The sequence below is a fragment of the Boleophthalmus pectinirostris genome, unplaced genomic scaffold (assembly GCF_026225935.1).
Source record: "Boleophthalmus pectinirostris isolate CB_2022bp ecotype Guang Dong unplaced genomic scaffold, ASM2622593v1 HiC_scaffold_19, whole genome shotgun sequence".
NCBI classification, from domain to species: Eukaryota; Metazoa; Chordata; class Actinopteri; order Gobiiformes; family Gobiidae; genus Boleophthalmus; species Boleophthalmus pectinirostris.
Window position 1 is genome coordinate 18,172,058 of NW_026571140.1, and position 21,423 is coordinate 18,193,480.

Here is a 21,423-nt window from a genome sequence, read left to right on the forward strand (position 1 = left end):
AGGAGTAAAACTGGATTATTTTTTTCAGACAAGTATATAACTTACTCTATTTTACAATAACTTACAATAACATAGTCTTGATAAGTGTAAACATGATTACAGCAAACGTGTCATTTTCAGGAGCAACAAAAGTAGTGTTTTCTCTCCCTGCACCAGTGCAACCTGGTTCTTATTCTGAGCTAAACACCGCCCATGTGTCTGGGGCTAAAGTCAATGCCTTTGTCTGCCAACTCTGGAGGTGCCCTTAAAAGACAGTCCCATCTCTGCATTTTCTGTCTGGCTGGAATTAACACAAAACACTAATGCCTCATGCAATATGCTAAAAAACATAATGATAAAGATGATAGATTGTGCTTATATAAGATTAAACCATCTATAGTAGATAAAGTAACTTTCTTGGTGTCATATAATATATTAAGGAGTGTGCTATGATAAAATTGAAGTTACTGTTTAATTATCTGTAATACAGTTAGACTACACAACACACAATTACCACACAAAACAACATCTCAGTGTCTGTCTGGTGAACTATTCTTTATTGTAAAACAGAGAACTCTGCAGGAAGCTTTGTAATGCCTAAAAACCTCAATTAGACCCATCAATATTTAATGAAAAGCCTAGCCAGTGTGCCTTGTGCTTGAGAGCTGCTTGATGGTAATTGTTAGCCCTGAGCACAGAAGACAGACAAGAGTTGACTTGGTGTGTAATGCATGGCTTTGGTCCTAACATAATATTGAGATTGGTTCTTGTCTGTGAGCATAACTTCAAGCTCAGACCATAAGACTGCACCTATACAGAGCAGACACTGAGGATTTGACAAGACTGGAATTGGTTAAACAAAAGTTCTACTGATTTCTTTCTTTTTATTCTGTTCAGACCCAGTCAGTCTGAGGTTTGCTTCAGCCTCTCAGACAGAACATCTGTCCTGAAGTGTCTGCCCCAGGGCATTCTCAGTAGGATGAGAAGTTCACTAGCATTTACTGGTCCCAAGAGAAGAATGATGTAGTGTCTATACATAAATTATAATACTATTTAATATTCTCTTAAAGGCTTGGAGGTTTATTTTTGTCAAGATATAAATTAACATTCATCTTTGCAGGAGGCCAGATGGAACTGATTTTAATGTGTGTGACTGTACTGTAAATATGAAACAAACTATACAATACACGGTGAAAAGGTAGAGTGAGTGTGAGCAGCAGGCCTGGCTCTCTGAGGGCCTTCACATGAGGGTGCAGGGCGGAGCAGGGCTGAAAGATTAAACAGACACTGGGGGAACATTAGACTCACAGCCGACCAGCCTATCTGCTCTTCCTCCTGGCTTGAGTCTGTCTCACCTTGGCATGTGGCAATCGCATCATACAGTCTTCTCCATCAGGACCCAGAGCTGTCCCAGGAGGTGCCTTACACTGGGGTTTCTTTTCATTGCTTCCTGGGTAAATTGATTTTAATAGCCAACACTTGGGGCCTTTCTCACCGGCTCGTCTTTGAGCTGCAGCTGACTCTGTCACGCCCTGCCATATTTCCCTACTCAGGATGTCTGGGCTATTTTCCAGGGTTATTGGAATAAGAACTGACGAATCCCTTTCAAGGTCCCAAGGAGATAATCTCCTGTCATTTTTGATTTGCATAACATTATTTAAAATTTAATGTAATGGCATTAAGATATAGAGGGCCCTCCCTCTTTAGCAGGCAGAGGCACACATCTGCCTCTGTGTGGGTGTCTGTGTATAAGCAGGCAAACAGAGAACAGACAGGTTTCAGATGGACAGCCTCTTTCTCCTTACACGCCTCACTTTCTTCTTACCTTCCTAGAGCGACCCCCACCTTCAGCCTGTCTCACTACAGCACACACTGTGCAGAGATAATCAACAGATAGCTCAAAGAAGATAAAAGAGCTATCAGATCTACACTCACAAAGCAGGGAGTTTCTGAGGAGTGGGTCAAAGCCCGGCACAGAGGCCCAGGGCCAGCTACCATTCTATTTGTCAAATATGTACGTTTCTGTCTTTGAAAGCAGCAAGGGGACTCAATTAGGTTAGCACAACCACAAAGTCGTGACTTCATTTATGAATGAATACAATAAGACTGAGGAATGAACTTTTTTACAAATCAGGCTGGGACAAACAGCAACACAATGCCTGGCTTTATTAGTAAAAGGAGCCAGCAGCCCAAAGGAATTATGCAATAAGTAGGGCAATTATGAAATAAAGAAGGATACATGACCTCACTGAGATTTGTATGTAGAACAACCATAAATATTCACCTAAAGTGATGCCCGATAGTTAAAATGTACAGTCTGATGTTCAAAACCCCATTCACATAGCGGTTGTATTTGTGGCACAGTATCTCCTGCCCATTAAAAATAAATTCACTGGAAGTCAATTTGGGAAATGTTTGGTAATGCAGGGCAGGAATATCATGAGCTCTGGGAATGGTGCGCCCCTCCTCCTCTCCCTAAGGCATTCTCTTTGTCTATCTATTTGGTGTGATTAAAAATACAATAATGAATGCATATTTCTTCCAGATGAATACACAGAAGGGGCTGGCAGCAGATGAATCGAGGAGCAACGTGTTGGTAAAGAGACTCAGGTCAAACAGATTCAGTTCAGATCCTTGTGTGGACTGGACTTTCTCAGAGCAGAGCAGTGTGGACATCCAGGACTAAGGACTGGACTCAGTTAAAATCACATCAAAACCCGCTGTCCAACAGAAAAAGACAATTCTATTAAATATTTTTGTTGCTGCATGTAATAAATAATAAATAATATATTTAATTTAATACATTTTCTAGTCTGGGAATACCTAGAATCTGTAAAATAAGTTTTGAATGCCAGATTACAGTAATACAAAAATCTGATTTGACTTGCTTTTACTCATTATAGCAGTAAACACTTGTCTGTCCAATCTTTCCTTCTACTTGAGTGTTTTACTTGAAGGTGTACTGTGTAATTTTTCTAGAGGGGGCTCTGCCACACCACCTTCTTGACACCATGGACATCATAAAAGATTCCACAGTTTTGTGAGTTGGCCCAACAGAAAAGTTACATCTTGTACCTGCCACTTAACTCACCTCTGCTTATGATTACATCATTATTTTTGTCACATGTTATTTTTGTCAACCCAAAACTATACATAATAACAATAAATTTTAGGTTCTGGACACATTTGGGGTCTAGTCCTGGCAGAATGACCCCAGTCACCACCATACCTCTCCAATAGCCCTTAGCACAAATCAGCAGCAGAGGAGAGCCCTCCTCTCCTCACATGTCAACTTCACAGAGACTGTCTCAGGCTCCCTGTGAGCTTTGATTCCAAAATAGTCCAGGAAGTTTCTGTCTTAAATATGCCCCAGCAGACGGGGATTCTTGGGAAGGAGTGAAAATATACAAGGAATTTCAAATGGAGACTATTGCAAATGCTGCAAATCATCGTCGCTCTGAGATAATAAAGGAATGTAAAAGGGTAGCTGGTAACATTTCCACAAACAAATTTACATAAATACATTGTCACAGTATAATGTAAAAAGTCTGAAGATACACAATTTACAACCACTCACATTTTAAGAAAGGTCACCATGTCTTTTGTGGCTGTTGGGGCTGCATGTAACTTTAAATTTTATTTAAAAAACAAGGAAACATGCATGCAACAGTACCCAATTGAGCTGTAACAAAAAAACTTTGAAAAAAAAAAATCAAAAAAGCTAACAGACCTGGCTAGACATACTGTATGTCAACAAGCACTAGAAAATGTTGTATAGCTCAATATCACAACAGCAGTCGCCTCACTTTCAGAGGATAATGAGGTCTTCTGGAATTTTATGGATGCTCAAATCATTGGCTCAGAAGTTTCAAATCACCACTGACACTTAATGGGTGCATGTGAATACACTGCTTTTGGTTTCTGAAACTTATACCCATTGTCTGACTGATTGTGAGCACATTTTCAATGTTGCACTAAACACATAACAAAACAAAATGTATAATTTATCTGCAGGGCCTTTACTGGGGTTTGCAGTCTGGACATTCATAGAGTTTCTCACAATGCATTTGATCTGGGATGATGTACTATGGGAATAAAAGGTTCTATTATTTCTGAAGCAGATGATGTAAAAACATAAAGGGGTTTGTAAACAACTGCCGGAGTTCCTCTGGTGAAAGGAGGATGTGTCTAAGTGACTGGCTAATGCATTCGTCTATATTATGTCGTTCACAATGTGATGGAGGCTCGCAGCTCATCTCATATGCAGTTATCCAGCTAACTACCAGCCTTCCCCTGCTGCTCCACCACTCTTTGATAAGAACAGAGGGAAATTAAAATCACCAACCTGAATTATGAATCCAATGACAAGATATAGTCTCCAAAGACTCTTTCGGCGTACCATCTCTACCAACTATTTCTCCATCCCTCTCTTTTACCCATACTTTCACTGTTGTTCGTCATTTCACTTTCAATCCCAGAGTTGTGCTTTGACTATTTCATTTTCCTCCGCCCTGCACACTTCCTTACAGAAGATCATGTGCTAGCATATTCCATAAGAACAAGAGCGAGACTGAGGCGGAGAAAAGAGAGGAAAAGTTTCAAACGTTGATAACACACAGTTTGATAAAACTGACAAGGGACTCAATTAAAGCTTCCCTGTCAAAACAGGAGTGATATTTTATTAAGTGCCAGTGTGCCATTGGATGAGTACATCAAGCGACACATCTGCAGACGAGAGGGCTGCTCCAGCACTGTAACAGGGACACGTGTTGCCACTTTCAGAAAACATCAGTCAAAACTCACTTCATCAAGTCTGCTGAAAAATTAACACAGCTTCATATTAGGATGCTCATTCACTTCTTTATGCGCCAACCTTTGTATTTGAGGCATGAGTCTCGTTGTCCCACTTTTTTCCTTTGCATTCAAACAGCTATGCACAAAGGCCTCTGGTATTAACTTTGGTTACATAAACATTAGAACAAGAGCAAGCATAGCTCAAATCTAAAGAGACAACAACTAGATGTCTACAATGTTGCTCTCATTCAGATTCAAAGAGAGAAACTGTATCTGGGCCAGGAGCACATGATTTTGAAATAGTGATATTGTTCAGTTGAAGGAATATGGAGGTTTTAATACATGAAAGATATTAAGTAAAATAGCAACACCAACAGATTCATATTCAGAGGTCTCTATTAGTCGATTTGCTGTATGACTTGCTTATTACACTTAACTTGCATAGTCAGGTATATGGCATGTACACTTTTGTATTTATCTGGTGTGACCTTGTTGGGAAAACACACACATTATACATTAAAACTACATACTTATTAAGTGTGGTTTGTGCCTACCTTTGTATTTCCACGAGCAGAGTCAGGGCCAGGTAGAATTCAGCTCAGAAGGTAATCGGTTTGATGCTCTCGAGGCACGTGGATGACTTAACCCTAATGGTCCCGTCCAGTTGGGTTCATAGCTGGTTGCACATGGAATGACATCTGGCGTAAAAGTCATCCAAACCATTGTGTGAATGGTTCCCTCTGCCAACCCCTGACAAAGAAAAAAGGAAATAATTTAAATACACAATTATACAATTACTGTATACAATTGTGTATTAGTAGTTGCAAAAGTAATAATAGATGTAGCAGTGTTGGAAACTGAAAAAAAATCAATATATAAACTTGGCAAAGTACGTATACTGCATGTTCAGCAAGTTTCCTACTACTTACAATTCCTTTTAAAATAAAAGTAAACTTAATCCTAAGGAGAATGAAAACATGTTGCTAGTGTTGTAGAGCCGTTTCTCTGATGTGCCTGTGAAAGACTGTGGTGTTACTGTAAGATGAAACTTTAATTCTGATCTGGCTCTTGTAATTGAGATTGCTGCTGCTGTTGTTGTTGTCCACAGCCTTGTCCACCCCTGCTGCCACTCACACACACTGTACATTTGTGTATGCATAGACTTACACATATATAGCATGGTTACATATGTGTTTTACTGCAAATAGATAGTGTGTATGTGCACATGGCGGAGTTGACACTTTCTGGTACAGGAGAGCAGTGCTGACCATACATAGTCTGTTTCATCTAGAACAAAAGCTCAGTTGGAGGACACAAAAGGCCAGGTTCAAAAGCATTGCAGGCATCGGTAGCCCAGGCTTGGATACATGAAACAATCAGTGTAAACTTGTCCACAACTAAGAGCACTGTGATGCACCTACAACAATAGACATCCAAGGATCTGTCGACACAAGGCAAGATTAAAGGCCCGCTGGATCAAACACAGAGTTGGTGAGTTGGTGATTAGAAAAGAATGTTTTTGTGCAACTATCATTGATTAATATGTTGTTTTCAAGATGAATGATGATTAATGTATGATGTGTACACGCTTTGTGGAGGCAGAAAAGCACTGGTACATACAGTATATGATGTTTGTGAATAATTTCCTCACATGTTCACATCATTTTCTTAGCGCTGGCTGTGATAAAAGTACAAGGGTGACACTCATTGTAAAGCCACATTTCAATGACAGATACTATAGAGGCTTCCACTGATCCAGTCAGCATCCACTTTGGCTTTAATAAACAGCATAAATATAAACACAAGGGGAATAGATATAAATTGTTGATGGGCCACTGCTTCAGGTATACAGATGATTGTAAACAAACAGAAAGGATGGATGTTCATTGGCACTGGGTATTGGGGCAGGTATGTTTTGTGCTATATGTACATAATCAAAGGCCACAGACCTATTCATAGTTACCAACTTCGAAGCAAATTTGCTACACTATCAATAGCTCCACTACACTACACGCACAAAAACATGTCAACATGTACAGTTCAATTGTGAACTAGTAATAATAAATGTATAATAATTATATACTACTATATTATGTTATACTGTATAGTATTTTAAAAGATAGGTTGATGATGACTGGCCAAGCTGGCACCACCTAGTGCCTCTGCTCAATTTAATTTCTCTCCAGCTATTAGGTCAGGAATCAAAAGTGCAAGTTTGGGCACCAGCCAATCAGCGAAGTCATATATTCAGTGTTCAACAATTCCCGGAATCTAGGATTTAAAGCCGGAATAAAGAGAATGTTTTGTGAATTTCATCGAGGGTAAAGACGTTATTGCCCTTCTTCCTACGGGATTTGGGAAAAGCTTAATATACCAGTTGGCCCCGTTAGTGGCGCATTACATACGTGACTACCAAATAGCAGTGACTGGTTAAATGATAAAAAGTACCCGCCTACCGTTGAGCGAACAAATTTTAACACTGCAAGGTCAGACGGTTTCTATGAAGTGAAACCGTCTGATGAATCAGGCTAGATGATGACCAGATGGAAGGTAAAGTATTAAGTAAGTATTTACTGGAATTTGAGTGCAAAAAGCTACATTTATTTGTATAGACTGTATATGACTGATTGGCTATTGGCTTGATGTACTTTTAAATAATGCAATAATCAAAATCTGGTGACAGTGGGTTTAGTAATCTGGCAGCCATCTGGAGGACAGTGTGTCAGTATCACAGAGATAAGTTGGAATCATCAAGCCATCAGTGAACTGTGGGTTCACATGAACACAGAGCAAAACAGAGGGAGCAGAGAGAGAGGAAGAGATGGGGGAGTGACAAAAGTTCAAACCATCATCCAGTGTGGACAAAGGATGATGTTAAAGTTTCAGAGACAAAAACAAAATGAGTTAAAAGGCATGTTTATGGCAGTTGTGCTGGAAAGGATTGGGTATAATTATAACTAGGTTTTACAAATCACCACAGGTACACAGCGTCAGTCCTGAAGCAAACCACATACTGACAAACACACCCACTACTATCATTTTCTCTTTCAACAGTCTACATTACATACAAACTTTTATTTACATTTGGAGCCAGACTGAACTGGTGACTAAACAGATTCTGCTATAACCACATGGTAAAGTTTGAAGAGTAGTTTGAAACACCAGGCTAAGCTCTTGATGTCACTCCAGTTCCTTCGGTCTCCAGTTGGGGACACAGTAACGAGCTGAACATAAAGAAAACTGACAAGACTGTGATATGAGAAACGAATACTACTTCTACCATTGCATGCTTTACTTTGATACGCTCCCTCATGTGGTTAGAGCCATTTTGATTTCCAGAGCCTGTAGTGTACTTAGACACTTTTCTCCTTTAAAATCCAAGTACGAATTTTCATTGTTCTCTACCTAAGTTATGTATGACAAACGCCTGGGGCCAAATCACCATCAAAGCAGCACATCGCAGGAACACTGCGCTTCCAAGCTTCTTAGTGATGACAGATGTCACTTTTGAAGTGAGCAAGGGGATGAAAGTGGCGAGGATGTGACGGGCAGCGTGAGGACAGCTTCTCCACCGCGACCTGCCATCATCAGTGCTTCAGAGGTGTAATGGAGAGAGACTGCAGGGAGACTGGAGGGAGGCTGGAGAGGCCTGCAAGTCTCGCCAGCCGTCTGAGGTGTCTGTGTCAGTGCCCAAAGAGGCCAAGCCTTAAATGTCATACCCACGTAGTGCACGAGGAGCCAGCACCCAAGTTGGCAGCATATCAGGCAGCCGGTCCACAGAGCGACTACTCCCCGAGCCAGCTAGACACACATCACACCTCAGCCTCCGATGGGGATGGAAGTGTCTCCCTCTGTTACACTGGCTGCTCTGCCAGTGAATTCATCAGGGTATAGAGGGAATAGCTAATCTAAGGGAACCAGCGGCCCAGAATCAAAGGGCCACTGGCTTCTGTCTTCCTTGTGTATAGCGCTGCTCACCTGGGTACTATCCCCGGTGTAACAGAGCAGGCTGCAAAAGGACTTGGTAAACAAGGCGAAGCAATGCAACTTTCAAACAGAGAGGCAGGTAGTGCAGGGAAACCAAAACAAACTCTTAACTCTGGAAATCTACTGAACATTTCCCCCTGCCTTCCCAACTGTTCCCTGTGTCTTTATTGTGGCTTGATATGTCACCACTGTCTATATCTCCTACTTACTCAGGACTTCAAGTGGCTGTCTCTATTTTGTTGGGCCATAAATTATTCAGTGCCATGTGTCTTCTTAGTATCTGCGCTTTCCATTGGGTTGCTATCTTATCCCCTTTCCTGAAAGAGGGGCTGGCGCTTTGAGACAGAGTTTGCAAAAGGTAACACAAGAACTTCAGCACCGACAACCACTTTCTTAGTAGGAGCTCTTGTCAAGCATATATATTTGTTCCGGCACAAGGAAAATACAAAAAAGAGACGAACGGGGAAAAAAGTTGTATCTGAATACAACATGGAAACCAACAAGCTCCACTGCTGCTACTACAACAACTTGGACCAGTGTTTGGAGCCAGAAATAATGTCAGTATTCCACATAGAGCAGTGTGAGTTTGCTAGCACATGCAGCCATAGTTGTGTTTGTGTGTGAGGTTGTTGTATGTAAATAGCCATACGAGACCGCATAGCATTACTGTCCACACACTGAAGAGGTGACCTGATCCCAATTAATCACACCGTCCCAGGGAGGACTGTCACATCTCATCTCCGTCAGCCCCACCATCATGTTCTGTCGTCCTCCTGTCATCCCCTGTTCATCCATCTATTCATTCTCTCCAAAGTATTTATTCACCCCAGCCCCCACCTCCTCCTTGTGCTCCCTCTGTTTGTCCAAACACACAGGGTACTGAAATGACAGGTCAGCTGCCACAAGCAACTCAGGCCCCACCTGTCCTACAAATTCTTCTCCCACTTTTTGTTTGCAGCAAAATGTTAACCTGTATTACACTGAGATATAGGAAACATCTGACTAAAGTTTTCTAAACCTTTAACCAGCATAAGAGTTGCACAATAACAAAACAAAAAATGTATGACCAAATTTGAGTCCATCTAAGATTAATAAAATGTGGTAATAAATAAACAAATTAACAAATCAATTTGCCACAGGATTATCACAGCTCATACAAACAAAAAATGTAACAGCAAATAAACAAACAAATTTATGTAATTATGTAAATTCTTAAAATAAATTTCTGCTTTTGCGGGTGTTGTGTGCCCTGTATTTGAATGAATTTACAATGTTTTTTCCCCTTTCCTCTCCCTACCATAAGTTTGTAAAGCACCAGAATTATTCATAACATTCATACAAACATCATCGGATTTACAATTTTCTTTTGAATCAAAACCAAGAATAACTGCCAAGATCTAGAAAATGGGGGTGAAAATGAGGCAAATGTTGTACATATGCCATGATGGATTGAAAGCTTTTGTCTAGGGAGCACTTTTAATGGGAAAGAGGTGGAGAAAGGTATGTCCCAGAACTCTATAAAACTCCTCCTCTCAGATCGTCTGGGGTATTTCCCTAACCCTGCCTGTAAAGTATGGAACCACATTCACATAAAAATTAAAATTAGGAAAAAATGCAACAGTGGGATAAGTATTTGAACAATAATGAGGCCCCATGCGGCTTCTCTCATCTTCTAAGTTAATCATCAGGTGAGTGAAGAGGGCTTTACTCCAAGTGTGCAACTTACAGATCTGTGTACACGTGCCACAATGCACTACTGTCTCTTATTATACAGTTCTAGTATGCGCACTACATACAACATGCAGCACTATTGTGATCACACAATACTATCCCATTTAGGTTTAATCCAACTGTATAAGGAGCAATCTGTCAATTTGAATGCATGTTACACCGTATTGATTACGACATATTTTTCTTAATTTCAGTTTATTTTGATTTTACACTTAAACATCTGGATATCGGTTCAGCCAATAACCCATTTTGGTCTATAATTTGGTGTAATAAGACAATTTACTAGCCAATGATGCCTCATAATATTAAAATTGTATTTTTCCAAAGCTGTTCAGTAGTTAAAAACATATTTGGACCATTTTTACCATACAATTAAAAGAAATAAAAGATTTAAAAGAAATAAATTATATTTTCAGTTTCTCCTCTGGTGTCAGTTGATCTGGTATTTATACTTAACAAAGTATTTACATCAGTACTGGGATAGAAAAACTGGATTGGTGCGTTACCTAGACATATAAACAGTGTTATTTATAGTGGTGTGTTTCCTCATCAGTAAATTTTTGAAAAAGTTATGCTCTGGGTCGTACGTGCAGTGTTGCATTTTTTTATTTTATTTTTTTTGTAAGTAAATTTATCTATGATTATATCAAAGTTTCACACTAAATGGAGAGGGAAAAACATACACAGCATCTCCTTTCAGATTTCAAAAGCACACAGTCTTTTCCTTCATGCATATATCTCAATTTTCTGTATTATAATTTCATGGCAGTAATTTACATTTTCAAACTCTTCATGGTCCAGTTACTTTGATGTCAACCTATGTACAATACAGTGTATATGATTATGAGATACAAAGTGGAATGACCTTGCAAAACACATTCTCCTCCTAAACCCATAGTCTAATATTTGAATTAGTCCAAACTCTCTCTCTCTCTCTCTCTCACACACACACACACATGCGCGCGTGCACACACACCTGGACTGTATTGTTTACCTGCAGGTTAAAGGTCTGAAGTCAGTGACAGGTGGAGGAGCTGCATGGGTGGGGGCAGATGAATATGCACATAGAGAAGAGGGGGACGGAGAGGAAAAGAATGACAGTACAAAGTGGAGGGGGCCAAACGGGGGTCACCGAATGATGAGGGGTTAAATGCCACAAATGCCATGTCTCAAGGCCTCATATAGACAAGCTCTGCACTGCTCCCAAGGTCAGGCAGAGCACACATGCACCTGTGCTATGGTAATGGGGCTGGTTGGATGGTCGTCTGGTTGCGGAGAAAGCTCTCATGCACACTAGTCTGGTCAGTTAGACTGTGCTGTCTGGAGCAAGTGGTGGTGCAAAAATACTCTGTCTGCTTTTGATAATAGGGATTAGAGGGACAGTCATGTATTTAGCCTCGTCCCAGAATCGCCATGTAAAGTGGGATTGTGGTAAGGATGAGTTGCTATTTGTGTAAGGACAGAAATGTATTAGCACTTTTTTTTTTTTCTCTCATGTTGACAGATCATGTTTTTTGATGCAATTCTATTTTGCCCTTTTTGCCCTATTAACAACAAATAAAACTGCTTTCATTACAGGGTCCATAATACAGCATTTTATGATCTATGTTATCATGTTTCTTCATCAAAAACACACCTGGAGTCGTGTTTTGTTTCATTCACACATGTTTAAGATGCCTTGCATAGAATGAGTTCTTCTCTCAAACAGAAAACACTCTGTTCCAACTTGTGAATTCATGCGGTAATGCTCTACTGTGCTTTTACATTCCATACACCTTCACTAAAATCATTTGGATGATTTCAGACCTTGAAATTCCAATCTCTTTGAATTAAAGGTAAAAGGTAGCTGTTAACGTGAAAAGGTGGAATAGAACATTATGACCTTTGGACAGGTAGACAGACTAATAATAAAATATTGCTCATGCTATGTGTGAATGAAACTAAACACAACTCCAGATATGTAGTTAAGAAGGTACCAGCATAATAACATGGCAAAAAGCCAATTTTGCATTATATTCAACCTTTAAAAAACACATTTTGTAGATCTATATAAACAAACAGACACTTTAAATCTTTGCTATTTAACACAAAACAGCCACATTTATTTTGGAATTTCTGAAGTCTGCTCCTACTCTTTTTGTACAGAAGACTGTTATAGACCTCTCGACTGAAAAGAGCTGAGCATATATTGACAATTAGAAATGAATGAATTTTGATCTGAATTGAAACTTGATTAATCGTAAACTACATACTAGTAAGAATCTATTATTCAGTCTTTTCTAGCATAGCAGAAATTCACATTCAAAATAAATGCCCAGTTTTATTTAGCAAGATTAAATGTTGGTTTATTGCAAGTGTAATCCTTACTTAGGCCTGTTGTGGTATAGAACACAGCTATTCAAATTAAACACCCCGTCAACAGATGTTTGCAATGTAGTGCTGCAATGAAAAACATTGTATGGAACAGTGCTGGAATCCCCCTGCTGAAATGTGATAAAGGACAAGCCAAGTAGCCGGTTGGACATGCCAATGACTGACCAGCATGCACCAAAGTCCTGCCTGCCCGCCAGCTAGAGCCCCAGATGGCTGGCCAAACTGTGGTCAATGGAGCCTGCGGGAGGTGGCAATATAAGGATCCTTGATTATCAAAACCACCACCGTCACTATGGCAACAAAAATGTGAAATGTTATGGACTGAGCCAAGTCTTCAATTAGGACAGTAGGGTGGCAAGAGGACAATATGTGCTATCTCCATTCCAGCAGGGGAGACAGACCAGACAATGAACACAAAACCGGCACATATTTTAGCGTGGCTTAATTGCGTGCATTCGAGCATAGCCGTCATCCTTGGTCCAAAAACAGTACCAGGACGGGACCGCGACATGGCTAAGTGTCTGATCCTTTGAGCGCTTCCAATCTCCAGTAAGTTTGTCACCTATACCATTATTGTCCTGTGAACTTAACAGGCATAGTCAGCCTTCAGCCAATTAAAGGGCAGCATTAGCATTAGGCGGGAGTGTCGGTTATATGAGACAACCAATTAAAATCACTTACGGCTAGGGTAATATCCCGTGATTTAGGCCTGAACAAAACGGCTTTGTGAGGATTATCCCTAGCGTAACGTGATCTCATTCTCTTCCTCTCACACAGTTTCCAGGAGCTGAGTCAGTCTGAACACTGTACATACATAAGCACGCTCAAAAGAGATGACAGGACAACTGTGTGTCTGTACTATCTATGCCAGTGTTTCCCAAACCGCACTCCTCTGCAGTCTAATGTTTACTTCATGTAGAGTCACATTTCATATCTGTCTTCCTTTAGAACTCTATTTAGAACTATACCTTAGTCATGCTTTATAGTCGTACACTGTAGAATCATCCTAAAGAAACCAAAAATTATTCCCAGTGAAGTTGATAGTGCGTTTCTGTAAACATTGTTTAAGTATCTATTAAACACCTCCAGTATCCAATCAGACAAAACACTGCCCTCCTGAATGGTGGGGGGATGCTCTTGTAAACACAGTGTAATAGGTTACCAAAGCTGGCGATTGTGATGGCATACAATCTATGGAAGCAATCACAATCTCCTTTAACAGTACAACAAAGTGACTGTTACGTAAAATAAACACAGTTTGTCTGTGTAATGCAGAGTACATAATATTGTCTGAGATCTCTAGTGGTATTTGTGTAAGTGTTACGAGAAGCAGAACATGTCCACATCAGGAATGGGCACAGTTAAAATAATAGTACAACACAGATGACAGTAATTAAGCTGTAATGCAAATATTGTTTCTGGCAGCCATTAAAATACATCAGTCTAAAACAAAACCACGCTGTCTGCCAAACGGTATGACAGAGATACCCAGCATGAAAACATTAGTCCAGCAATTTTAAACCTCGCACAAATCACTGTACAAAGCACCACACGGAACAAAGCAAAACTGACCTTTCAAATGATTAAGCTGAAACATTATCATCATATTCCTGTGTTTTTTTTCTCCCTTAGATCAGAACAACTGCTTTGCCAGTTCGGAGCTGGCAGGGCCAAAATCCCATCTATGATTTCAGTTCTGAGAGGCCAAGCTGGCTGCTGCCCATCTGGAGCGGGCCAAATGTCTGCTCCACTCAAACTCTGCACACAGTGGTGATTACTGCCACGGAGCAGCGGTCACGGCACTGCGGGTATAAATATAAGCCTGGGTCTGATCCCTCTTGTTCCTAACCAGAGAGTTTGGAGATGCTGTGAAAATGGAGCACAAAGGCTTAAGAGTCTCTAAGGGTAAGTGCGCGACACGGCCACTATTCTACCTCAGTTTTGTCTGGCCAGCTGGTGATGTATGACCAGATGAGGGTGGCTGGGCAGCAAATGATGTCTGGGCAGCAAATAACAGGCCTGAGCAATGGAACAGAGGGACAGAGCACGCTGGCACTACAAGCAATGGTGGCAGCGAAATGCAGGCGGGAGCAGGGGTGTGGACAGAGGCCATGGGGCACTGCTTCAAATTGACTGAGAGATTAAGCTGCTGTGTCTACGGGAAATGGGGCTGGAATTAGTTTAGCAATTAGCAGTGTGAAGTAAGGTGTGGTCAATGGAACTGCTATTTCAGAACTTTAAAAAATATTTTGGTTGTGCTCCATCTAAAGACCTAAATATGTCCAAAGACCTCATCTAATTTAGCCCCATAAGTGTTGGCATTCTCCAGTGGACTGACTTCTACATACACACACTCCCACAGCCTCTGCGACTATGGCTCAGGCTGGGTGCTTCATGCCCAATCCTGCATTAGAGTATGCGTCGAGGGTTAAGCTGTTAATGCTGCCAGCTGTGCATCACTGGCCCCTCCACGCAGTCCCCCCCCCCAGAACAATGGAAATGCACACCCACGACTGTAAGGGGTGGGGTCGGGGTGGCACCCAGGGGGGTAAGTGTGGATGTAGTGCCATCTTGTGCCAAGTGTTCCAACCTGCCTTCCAGGGCAAACTAAAAAGAACAGTTGTTGTAGTGCGTTATATTGTGAGTGCTCTAAATAGTTTAGAAATAAATACAAATTGCTGATGTCACTTCAACATTGGAACACATATAAATTTACAAAATTGAGACAATATGTACTTTAACATTGTAGCAGTTTCTGATTTTAATTTTATAGTTGATATTGTCACACAACCAAAATAAGTCATAAATCTTTTGGTTGTATAACAAGGCATAATTAGCATAGTAAAAAATGTACACACAGTAAGCAACAGTTTTTATTTTTGGCTACCATTACATACACTTAAAAGTGCACAGCGTAACTATTCTGGTGGTGTGTAGCCACCTGGTTGTCTCACTGGTGACCCTTGAGAAAAAGAAAATATCAATGGGCTATCCTCAAATAAATACATTTAATTTATTGCTTCATCTGGAATGTTTGGTATTAAACATCTGTATCTTGCATTTATTAAATTACAGGAGTTTATATTGCTAAAAATATATTGGAAAATGTGCATTTTTACTCTAAGCATGGTCACTTCTCCACAAATCTGACATGTACCTTGGTCAGGTGCTGGTCTATAGAGGTGGATAATACTGTGGAATATTTCAGGCACAGCAGTAACCTCTCTATGGAGACAAAAGTTGGCAGAAATTCCACCAGTAAAGTTACATACTACTCCTTTAAGTAGATGCAACTTATTTCCAAAAAACAAAGCATACAGTGCCGGTGGCTTCTTATGCTACGGCATGTCAGAGTGTACAGTGGTGTAAAACACAGCAGATAAGGGCATGGCTGAGCTGGCGACACAGTTTTCTCAGTTAAGCTGATAATTGCCCTTATTGATGTATAAAAGATTTCCCACAGTGCCTTGTGAAACACCATTAGAAGGCAGGAGCTGAATGGTTCATGAGCTGACTCCAAATGAGGAAGAAGGATAAAAAAAACCTGAAGATTAATAAGAGTTCCCCTGGAGTGTGATAATAACATGTGAGGGAGTGTGAGTGCGGGTTTGTGTGCAAGTGTATTTCCAGCAGTCTCTCAAGAGTTCCTATAACTAAAAGTCATTATTCACACAAAAGTAATCTATTCAGAATCTCACACGGAGGGCCAGAGATGTAATGCCACTTAGCACACAGAAAGGGCTGATGGTCATTAATCACTAGAGCCCTCCTTTGCTTAAACTATGGGTACTGAGGCCGAAATGATGAGGCTCTAAACGCCGCCAGAGACCACAGCCAACGAAGACACTGTGATGCCAAATCTTCCATGTAGATGGCTCTGTAGAGAATGACATTAAAATAAGTGGCCCTAATAAGGTGAATGTTGGCCTTTCCTGATGCCCATTAGCGCCCTCAGCTCTCTAACAAAGACTAGTACCCACAGAGGGCCAGAAGAACAGAGCAGTGTTACTGCAGCAAGGACAAGCGTGACTCTGGGAAGAAGAGAAAGTTAACTAGACTAAAATAACATTCAAAAGGAGGCCTTATGGATCTACTTTATTCCAGTAAAAATAAATATAAAATACAAAAATACAGCTGACAACAGACTTTAAACAAGAGCAGAAGATTGCAAATCTAATACTAATAACGTAGTCCATATCTAAGCATGCAAACATGTATGACTAACAGAAAAAGAAAAAAAAAAAGATTTTTGGTTAATTAAGATTTTTTTTTTCTAAATCAACTAGGTTTTTCGATTGTGTGTTCATTTACCCACCCCAACTATGCAATTTCTCAGAAAAGGAGGTCAAGAAATTCCAGACAGGAAGAGTCAATGAAAGACAACACATGAGTTGAGTTAAGAATTCTCTTTGTCTTAGATTTTCTTGTTCATTTGCCACTATTCTTGAGCTCCACAAAGGGAATTGGAGCATCTTCTATGTTTCATTACAGTTCACTGCAGATTCTTCAATTAAGACAAACATAAAAACAGCAGATCAGAACCACCATCTGAAATATCATCAGTTCACCTGGCACTGAGCATGAAGTTGTGTCGCTCTAAACTTTTCTTATTTCGAAACATTTGCAGGTGAGTGTGTTCTGGGCTCATCACAGCCCCAGTGCCCTGGCATTAAGCATAAGGAGAGGTGAGGGGTCAGAGCGGGGCAGCCATGACCCTTCCGTCTGAACGCCACTGTGTCATCCTCTGGTCAAGGCAAACAAACAAGGCTAGCCCTGGGGTGAAGGGGTCAGAAGGTGAACGGGTGAATGGGTGATGGAGCTCAGTAGGGGGGCAATGCCAGGTCAGGGGACAGTGCAGGAAGGAGGTAAGGGTTGGCAGAAATATGATAGACTTAAATCAGTTTTAAGATTTTTATTTTTTTTTTCAGAATAAACAAGTAATTAGTGTACAACTTCAAGGTCATGCACAGCAGCCATACTGTTTGATATTTTCACGATAAAACCATTCAAAGATTGGTGCCAAAGACGTCATAGGCAAATATAAGAAAGATAATTTTCACCCTCTTGGTTTCATTTCTTGAGAGCTGCACATTTTTCCGAAGTTGTTTTGTATAATTTAAAGAGACTGTAAGTGTATGTGTGCGTGTGTGTCACGGTGTCTCTCTGAACTACCTATATTTACTATTGAAAGTGAATTCTTTATGAGAGCACCGATATCAAAGACAGCAGGATCAAAGAGGATTTAATAAGCTACCCACTGTTCTATGAAACCTCAACTTTCATCTCATGCATTTTCTTGAGTTTTCTTCATTTTGGGCTTTGGGCCAAGAACTGACACTAAAGACAAACACGTGTAGTCACATTGTCATTCTCTATTCCTCTAATTTGTTAGTCTGTAAACCGTGCACAGCAGAAGGTCCCTGTGGTTTGCCAGTGTGTGTTTTATCAAACTGTGTCAGCTTTAGAGAGCTCACATCTACCTGCCCCTTTTACATCCCTGAATCCAGAGCTTGGGTCTGAAAAACATCACTTGCTAGTGGTTTGGACAAGAGGAGGCTGATTAGAGAAAACAGCTATGGTTACTATGAGAAACAGGTGAACATTCTTTTTTATGTTTCATTTGACCTGTTCATGAGGATGTTGAAAAGATACATACATTACATCATGTACATTCAAACAGGTTTGATCTCAACAAGGTAAAATATTATTCATTTAGTAGGCATACTTTATGAAATACAAACAAAAAATATGTTTATCTGTAGTTGAAATGGATATTGTGTTATTTGGATATGTTGTGTTTACAGTTGCTTAACAACAGCAAGTACACAAACATTACACAACTATATTCAGAAGAATGTCATACTAAAAAAGAGCATGGCTGTTTTTGAAGGCCACAAGCTTGCAAATTCTGAATCATCTGCAGCTGATAACCAAATGACTACATTTATAGTAATGTAAAATCTATCTGGGCAAAAAAGGGACGACAAAATAAATAAAAATAACAATATCATCAGGGCACATGCCTATATTACATTCTTACAGTAAATGAGAGATTTGCACATTTCCATAAAAAACAATAATTCACAGTGTGTGTGTGTGTGTAGTTAAAGAACACATATGTGCTCAAATGCTACACTACTATATGCCCTAAAATTTGGAAATCAAATTTAACTTATATAATTAATAACATGCAAACATCATTTATGAATTTTATGGACATATAGCTAGTAACAAAGCATTAAACAGAGGCAAACATAACAACAACATGGCTAACACTCCATCCGTACCATAGCCCTGGTCTGTCCCAGGAGGTGCTGGTCCCATAGCTGGTCCCATGAGGCTGAACCTCCCCAGCTCTGATGTCACACTCTCCTGTCTGCACAGTGTCTGTACACTCTTATGTATTCAGCTCTTTGTCCCTGAGGACTGCAGCCGAGTGCAGGTGACATGTTGACACAACAGGAGCTACACTAGTATGAGACTACTGTACCCATCAATACTTTGAATACACACAGCATGGATAAAGCCTCATATGTCGCAGTTCAGTATTGGAGGGAACATTCACAGGGGTGAGATGTATACAGGATGAATGTAGTTTAGCATACAAAAGTGCACAAGGAAAAGTTGCACCAGGAGCCTGCTGCATAAAGTACCCCAAGAACTCAAAATGTAAATAACTCCAACAGGATTCTTCATACATTCATATTGCATTATACAGAGTTTGGTTGCTGTGGGTAATACACTACACAAGTAATTATTACATATAGTGAAAGCTATACAATCTGCACAAACCAATTCCAAGATGAACACAAGTTGTTTTAATGATTGCTTAGAAATGATCACCCATTTAAAAGATATCTGTAAAATTTGTGCAGGTGCTCAGCAGAGCAAATTCAGTAAAAATTTACATGTCAGTGGACAAAACTTAAAACTACCATGCAACTTTAGTAAAAAGTTGTATTGTGATGATGTTGTTAATGGTCAGTGGGAGATTATGTGATTGGCAGTAGCCTCCAGTACATTCTCATGCCTTAAAACAATCTAATAATGTGATCTTTCATTAAAATATAAGTGTGATTGTTAAATTCCTATTGATCCTTTTCTTTTTGGAGACATTTTCTTTGCAGGGTGATTAGGCATGCCCCTTGTTTATTAAGCTGTGTTTACTGAGATGATAAAACAACATCATCAATCATTCTTAAAGACTAGTGCTCCGATGGGGAGCATTAGAATGCATTACAGATGTCACGCATCATCAGGCTAAACATCTCATTTCCACCTCGCTGTGAGCTGTGTCTGGGGTCCCTGTGTCTGTGGGCTGTTTAATGTGCATGTGTGTTTGCGAGTGTATTTACGCCTAAGTGCTCCGCTGACCATTCTCCCTGGGGCGGGGGATCCATCACTGTCCGGCCTCTTTGGGTGACTGGACTGCTTTGTGCCCTGGAGCCTGCCCTGGACCCTCTAAATCCCTCCCCAGGGTCACTGTGAGTGTCAAGGGATACACAGCATCACCCTACTCCCATACAAAGCACCATGACCTCAGGGTTCATTTAAGGTACTTATTATGTGTAGTCTCTTTATAAGCTATGACACAACAGCAGAATTGAGATTTGTTTACATTGGAAAGTTTCAAAAATGAAGTGACTCATTTGGCATCCAAATAATTATAAGGTGTAACATACTAATTTTGTTTTTATGATACATTCAATCAATTGTAAATAGTAATCACACCAACTGAACTACAAGCTTGCATTCTTTCATTTAACAATGTGCCTTATGACAACTGACTTAGTGAGGGAATTAAGGGCTGTGAACCAAAACAGCAACATACAAAAATAAAGGTCAAGAAACAAATGATAATGTTAATGTGTTTTAGTTCTTGCATTTTACATATAGCTCTATGCACATAATAATGTTACATAATTATAATTATGGCAAAATTTTCATGGATGTTACCTGAAGAGTCATGAATATGTAACTGGAAGCTACTGACTGAGCATGTTTGTGGTGGAAGTGGCTGGACAAATCATAAGTCCATATCTTTATTAATTCATACACAATCTCTTATCCCTCTGCCCCAATAACCACAATAACTACAGGCTCGCCACCCACACTTATATACAGTCATATTAAAGGATGTGCTTTGCTGTCATAATTAGCTCTGAAATATTGATGTGTAGAAGTTCTCATGTGGTCTGGAGAACAGGCCTTGAGGACAAACTGGGTAGAAGAAATCATACACGTTGTGAAGCTTGTGAACTCGAATCACAGATAAATTATTGAGTGTCATAATTAGCGTGGCACACTGTGTTAGCACACTTGCTCACGCTGCTAGAAGCATTTGTGCAGGTAAAATTAGCACTGAGATGTCTCTAAAGGTGTATAATTAAAATGCTATGGAAATTTCCCCATGTTGACCTTTTGCTCAATATGTTTCAATGTTCAGTTAACAAACGATGTTATGAAATTATAATGATTGTTGCTTGTTTTTTATGTGAATAGGCCACACATTCAGGTAACAAGCAACCAAGACTCGCGCTTGAGAGATTAAAGGATTCA